Here is a 7,740-nt window from a genome sequence, read left to right on the forward strand (position 1 = left end):
AGGATGGGGAGGAAAATTAACCGATTCAGATTTAACATTAGCATTTTCTACTGCGGATGTCTCACCAATGTTTTCATCATCATCATCTAAATTAAACGCATTTACTTAATTTTTTTTTCTATATTATAATTTTTTTGAGCTTCTGCATAATCTATTTCGTGAGCACCTACACATATTTTTTCCTCAAAAGGTTGACTAACAGGTACCGGAGGCACACGGGTATATCTATTACTTGAACTACCTTTACCGGAACCGCCACCAATTCATTTTTTACTACCACTATCACTTTAGAATAATTTTTTTGACACTTTTAGCGAGGTTTCTTATTTTATCCATATTATAAAATAAACTAAAAAATATTTAAAATACACAATAATAATAAAAATAAATATTAAATAATTAATACACTAATTAAAAATTAAAGGTAAGAGATGGAACGATAATATCAAATTTTGGAAGTATTCGAAAGTTGTGAATTTAGAGAACTTCCACTTGTATTTGTAATTGCAAAATTAAAAAATAAAATTGAGCATTTTAGGAGATAATTAGAATATTTGAGAGAGATTGAGATTTGAGAGAATAAGATTTGTGTGAAAAATAAATTTTAAATTGGGGGTATTTATAGAAATTTTTTTGAATTAAAAAAATTGCCAATTGACCGTTGGGGTTCAAACGGCTATAATGTTGTTGGCCCAACGATCCAATTTGGCTGTTTGGGGTCCAAAACGGCTAAATGCTATTTAAAGAAAAAATTATGGCCGGGTCGGGCACTTAGTGGGCCTGATCCATGTTTGTACTGGGATGGGCTTATCGGACCCGTCAACATGGACGGCCCAACCTGGGACCGGAAACCCTATAGCCCGTGGGCTTACCAGGCCGGGTAAAATTGGGTCGGGCTGAGTAAATGGGCTGAAACGAGCTAGACCCGTTTGACAGGTTTAATTTAGCCTAAGTTTCAATTACTTACAATTCATAGCTCTCTCTTGCCTATTAATTATCCCTAAACAATTCATAACCTCTCTCATTTATTTTCTCTCTTTCTCTATTTTCTATTACTCTTTTTTTTTCATCTTTTTTCTTTTCCTTATTTTTTTTTCATTTTTTCTTTTTTTTTTTCCTTTTCATTTTTCTCCTTCTTTTTTTTTTTCTTGTTTTTCATTTTTATCTTATTTTTTTGTTGTTGTATTTTATATTTTATATTTATTTGTATCATACTATATATTTTAAATAAATTTATTATTTATAGTTGGATAATTTAACTGTGAATATGTACAATTTATCATTTGTATTTGTATACAAAAAAGTGTATGAATTAATTGTATATGTTTGAGTCTTAAATATATAAATATGCAATGTGTCATTCAACGTAAATGTATCATTAGTATTTGTATTTCAAATTTATCATATGTATTTGTGTACAAGAAAGTATTATTTTGCTTGCATGTGGTAAAGTTGTATAAACGTGTATCATTTGATGCAAATGTAATATTTGTATTTGTATACTTTATCATTATATAAATACAAGTGTTCATAGATAAAAAATAAAAATTCTTTTAAAATTGTGCAAAAATACAAATGATTTTGTCAACTATAAATTCAAATATAAACAAATGAAGCAAATTAAATTACAAATAAAAATATACTATGCGATCAACTTACAAATATAAATACAAAATAGTTCTTTTAAAAATACACGTGCATTGATAAAAATAATACACGAACACAAATAAAATGAAACCACAAAATATAATTATAATTTTCAGTCAATTATAAAATACAAATACAAAATAATTCTTTAAAATGCAAGTATGAATTGTATAAAATATAAATAATAGTGCAAACTAGCTGTGAACAATGATATTTTATTAAATTGAAATCCGTACGAAATTCGGATTATATTAAATTCAAAATATATTAATCCCAAATAAATATTGCAAATTAATATAATTGAATTGATTATTTAAGTCCAAACACGTATGGATTTAATTAAAGTCTAATTTTTATTGGACTAGCCCATTGATTTGGGCTATAAATGATGAGCCTACCTTGCTAAGCCTAATATATTGTCACATTCTAGAGGCCCAAATAAGTGCCACGTGTTGAATGACGTGGAATTCTAAGTCAAGTGAAGGAGCCGATAAGACCATGCCACATGTTAAAATGATGCAGCAGGCCCAATGAAATCAAAAACCCATAAAAAGTGCCACGTCATATGAATTTGATTGGTCAAAGGAAGTCCATCTTTATCATGACTCTTCCTTTTCTACATTTATAAATAGGGGTCTCATAATTCAGAAAAAAGCCCTAAGAACTCTAACAAGAAGCAAGAGAAAGCTCGTGGATCAAACACCACAATTTCTCTTCAAAGCTTAAGAATTCAAATCAAGTTCATCAAGATTCAGGATCAAGACCGCAAGATTTAAGAACAAGATCAAAAGCCCTTGAATTCAGGAACAAGTGAAGATCAAGTCCATCAAGTCAACAAATCAAGTTCAAATTCAAGATCAAGCTTCAATCCCTTGAATTTATTTTTGAAAAGGCGAGAGGATTCATAGAGATTGTAATACTCACTTTGAAATCAATAAAATTGATTGTTGAATTATTTTTATTGTCTCAATTATTTATTTTTGGTCTTAAAATTTTATTGTCCAACATATTCTTGCACGCCCAGTGGGACAATATCTACCTCTCATCTCAACTTTTCCAACTTCAAAGTTCAACAATACTGAAATGGCTTCAAAGAAGTTCAACTCTCAATCAACTGCTTCGAAGGATGTTGATTCAAAGTTCTCTGCTAAAGTAGAAAACATCCTTGTTATTGCTTTCGGAAGCTTGGGAGCTGTCACAAGGATGCAAGGCAGGTTTGCTAGGACAACAAACATATCCAGAGTCGTCCGCTCCAAATCTAGTTTTTGGATATTCAACCCTAAAAGAAACAAAGTCCAATGTAAGTGCTTCAGAAGGACGAAGCAGTGTGGCAAAATTGCTTAAGAAGTCTCTAACTCTAGTTGAGCATTTCGGTTCTAAATACTCTAGCGTAAAGAACGATGGTCATTCAACAAACGCGTCATCTCTACTTATACCACATAAGATGAGCACTTCAAAAATCAAATTATGCACTAATCCATGTTACTCTCCAATATCTTCAGTGATCATGCAAGCAATGACGACTGATGCCTCATTTATGGAGGAGCAACTTGCAAGTCTGACAAAGGCAATTGAGGGCCTGACCAAATATTTTCAGAATCAAGATGCTCGGATTGATAAGATAGTGGATAGGATAAAAGTCCTGGTAGATGGAGAGTCTAGCCATGCACCTAGAAAATCTTCAGAGGCTCACGAGATAGAACATCCTATGAAACAAACACCACCAACTAAAGAGGTGCAAGTTTTTATAAGAAAATGATCCCGATTGAGCAATTGAAGGAATTTCTTGAAGGGACCCTCAAAGACAAGTATGATATTGTCACCAAGTCTTCTCTTGCGTATGCCAAGCCCTACACTGCGAGAATAGATAGCCTCAAAATGCCTACTGACTATCAACCCCCAAAATTTTAACAATTTGGGGCAAGGGGAATCCAAAACAACATGTTGCACACTTTGTTGAAACATGTAATTATGCTGGAACTTATGATGACTATCTTGTCAAAGAGTTTGTTCGTTACCTAAAGGGAAACACCTTTGATTGGTATATGTACCTTGAGCCTAGCTCCATCGATAGTTGGGAGCAATTAGAGCATGAGTTCCTGAATTACTTTTATAGCACAAGGCATACAGTGAGCATGGTCGAACTCACAAATGCTCGGCAAAGAAAAGATGAACCAGTCATCGACTTCATCAATAGATGGAGAAATGCGAGCCTAAAATGCAAAGATAGGCTTAGTGAAAACTCCGCAATAGAGATTTTCATCCAAGGAATGCACTGGGAGTTTCTCTACATCTTGCAAGGCATTAAGCCTAAGTCCTTTGAAGAGTTAGCTACTCATGCTCACGACATGGAGTTGAGCATGTCTTTTGCTGGAAAGGGAGAAATGCCTATCCATGATCCTCGAAGGGGAAAGGATAACCAGGAACCCAAAAGATGGGGCAAGTTTATCCCAAAAAATAATAACAAGGAATCTATGAATATTGACGTGCCTCCTATGAAGGTCACCACGAAGGTGAGAAATAAGCAAAGTATAAAGAAAACTTCTGGAGAACATCAAAATCAAAAAAATTTAAAAGAGATGCAAGAAAAGGAACATCCCTTCCTTGATTCTGATGTTGCTGAGATTTTAGACGAACTCCTAGAGCATAATCTCATTAAACTCCCAGAGATGAAGTGGCCCAATGAAGCTAGAAGGACCAATGACCCTAATTATTGCATGTATCATAGGCTTGTGAGTCACCCTCTGGAAAGTGCTTTGTCTTTAAAGACAAAGTCATGCAATTGGCAAATGAGAAGAAGATCCTCTTTGACAATAAGATGGCTAGTTCTCATCAAATCTATATCACCTTTGGCTCACTTGATCCAATCTAAATATGTGTTGAAGAACATAATAAAAAACTATTAGAGCCTGACAGGTCTTCAGTTGATGAAGGCGATGATGAAGGTTGGACTCTGGTGACCAGGCACAGACGCAGAAAGAAGAGTCTACAAAAGAAATCATCCAAGCATCCAACTAGAAGGATGATGGTGTAGAAACCAAAGAAACAGGAGTTGGTTGAACTTTCAAAGAAGACGAGGGTAATAGATCTTCACTATAAAAACCACGGTATCCAATAACGTTGGATGAAATCTTACCAAGTTGGTTTCTTGCAAAGACTGCAAAGTCAACCTTGAGGCATCTTGTTTTAATACTGCCAAAGAGGGGGCAAAGGGTAAAATCTACCTTTTAAAGTTCCTTCATCTTCTGAAAATCTTGCTGAAACTCTTAGATAGGAGGCATATTTATGTGATACAAAAATCACATTTAGAAATAACGATCTTCTGCTTGGAGGAACCCTACACAATTGTTCATTGTACATGGTAGGTCAAGTTCTAGGAAAGAAGATAAATAAGATCTTGATTAATGAGGGACCCAGAGTTAACATCTTGCCTATTCGTACAGTAAAAAAACTTGGAATCGCTATCAACAAACTGGCCAAAAGTCGTATAATCATCCAAGGATTTAACCAAGGGGGCTAGAGATCCATGTGAGATGTCAAGTTGGGATTCATATGGAGGATTTTTAATCAAATACATTGATGTATGTTATCGATGCCAAAACTTTATACAATATATTACTTGGTAGGCCTTGGGTACACAAGAACAAAATTATCTCATTTTCTTACTATCAATGCTTGAAGTACCTCAAAGGCGGATTGGAAAGAAAAATAGTTGCTGATGATAAGCCATTCACTGAAGCTGAGTCACACTTTGCCAATGCAAAATTCTACTTAAAGAATTATGTTGTGAATGAGAAAAGGGTTGAAGATGTCACTAAGACCAAGTGTGATGATCTTGTATCTAAGAAGGTTGCGGTGACTGTTGAAAAAGTCGCCACTAAGAAGCCCCTCTATACTTCGAATAAAGAAAGCATCACACCTACGAAAAAAGGTAACTCTTGCTCTTCTCTACGTCCAAAGGTAAAGAAAGAGAAAGATCACCCATCTGATGCCCAAAATAATATGCTAAAGAGAATAACTTTATCTATCAGGAGGATTGACGTAATAAATCTATCCTCAAGACTACTTGAAGAGTTTGTGGCTCAAAATCCATCACAAAATATGATACTTTCTATGAAGCATACGAAAGAGTACTTCAACCCAAATGCATACAAGCTATTTGTCAAGGCTGGATATAATTCTAATGAGTCATTAGGTTTAGCAAACTTTCATGGAAAGGTAAAACTAGGAAGACATGTGAAGGCCTAGTATACACGCAACCACCTCCAATTCGCATCTCCATAAGAAGGGCGGTTAGTAACTACATCACTGTAGAAGAATAGTCTACTGCATCCAACAAAAGGCCTTTTGTCTTTGACCGACTTGAAGAATCAACTGCAAGGACTTTTGTGTTCAAAAGATTGGTACTTCTAAATAAGAAGAAAAGCAACAAGCTTTAGAGAAGTCATTAAAGTATGATGATGCATTCTTCACTTAAAATACAAAAGGATTTCCAAAGTTTGATTCTTTTTAGAATAAGGCGGCAGATGAAACTGGTGGTTTTATGTAATAAGGTGTTAAAACCAAAGGCTCATACTGTGGTTTAGACCAAGGAACGTGAGGAAGATAAAGAAAGTGTTAGCTCTTCATATCATGTTATGACCCAGAATGAAAAAGATATCCCATATCAAATAAAGGTTGATAAAGAGATAGAAGATGCTTTCTGTTGTTATCATCTATCAATCAACGATGATGACTCCCAAGAGGAAGAAGATATTGGAGATACTCCATCACAAATTGAAGAAGGAGTGAAAGCCACAATATATCCTTTGAAATAATTTAATCTTGGAACCGATGAAGACCCAAGACCAACTTACCTGAGTGCCTTTCTAAAGATGGAGGAAGAAATCACTTATATGGTTATACTTAAAGAATATATGGATATCTTTCCTTAGAGTTGTAAAGAAATATCTGGCTTAAATCTAAAAATAGCAGTCCATCAGTTAGAGGTCAGGAATGGGGCTCGTCCTATTAAGTAAGCCCAAAGGCGCTTTTGGCCAGAGTTGGTTCCATTAATTGAAAGTGTGGTCAACAAACTTATTGAAACTGGCTTTAGTCGTGAAGTCAAATATACCATGTGGATTTCAAGTATTATTCCAGTACGGAAGAAGAATGGCCAAATTTGAGTGTGTCGACTTTCGGGATATCAACAACGCCTGCCCTAAGGATGACTTTCCAACCCCCATACTAGAGTTGATGATTGATGACACCACTGGTTATGAGGAAATGTCCTTCATGGATGGTTCATCTGCCTACAATCAAATCCGCATGGCACTAAAAAATAAAGAACTCACTATATTTCGTATGCCCAAAGGTATTTATTGCTACAAGGTGATTCCTTTTGGTTTGAAGAACGCTGGTGCCACTTATCAAAGGGATATACAAAATATCTTTGATGGCCTACTCCATAAAAATTTTGAATGCGACGTGGATGATCTGGTGCTGAAGTCAAGAAAGAGAGACGACCACTTAAAAGACCTAAGAATGGTGTTTGAGTTACTTCAAAGATATTAACTTAGGATGAATCCATTGAAGTGTGCCTTTGGAGTTACTTCTAGAAAGTTTATTGGCTCCATTGTACGATACTAAGGAATTAAAATTGATCAATCCAAGGTCGATGCAATTTTGAAAATACCCAAGCCTCGAAACATTAATGAGTTAAAAAGCCTTTAAGGAAGGCTAGTATATTTAAGGAGGTTCATCTCAAACCTGGTTGGAATGGGGCCAAGCTTATAGTAATGACTTTAAGAGTATCAAATCATACTTAATGAAGCCACCAGTTTTTGTGGCACCCATACCTGGGAAAACATTAATACTCTACATCGTGGCATAAGAGAGGTTAATTGGAGCTCTACTGGCGCAAGAAAATAGTGAAGGCAAGGAAAACTCTCTTTACTATCTGAGCAGAATGATGACACCGAATCAGCTAAAGTATTCTTCAATCGAAAAGTTGTGTTTGGCATTGGCCTTCTCAATTCAAAAGATAAAACACTACTTTTAAGCTTATGTTATCTGTATTGTGTCTAGGGCAAATTCCATCAAGTTTGTAATATT

Source organism: Capsicum annuum, chromosome 3, assembly GCF_002878395.1.
Source record: "Capsicum annuum cultivar UCD-10X-F1 chromosome 3, UCD10Xv1.1, whole genome shotgun sequence".
Lineage (NCBI taxonomy): Eukaryota > Viridiplantae > Streptophyta > Magnoliopsida > Solanales > Solanaceae > Capsicum > Capsicum annuum.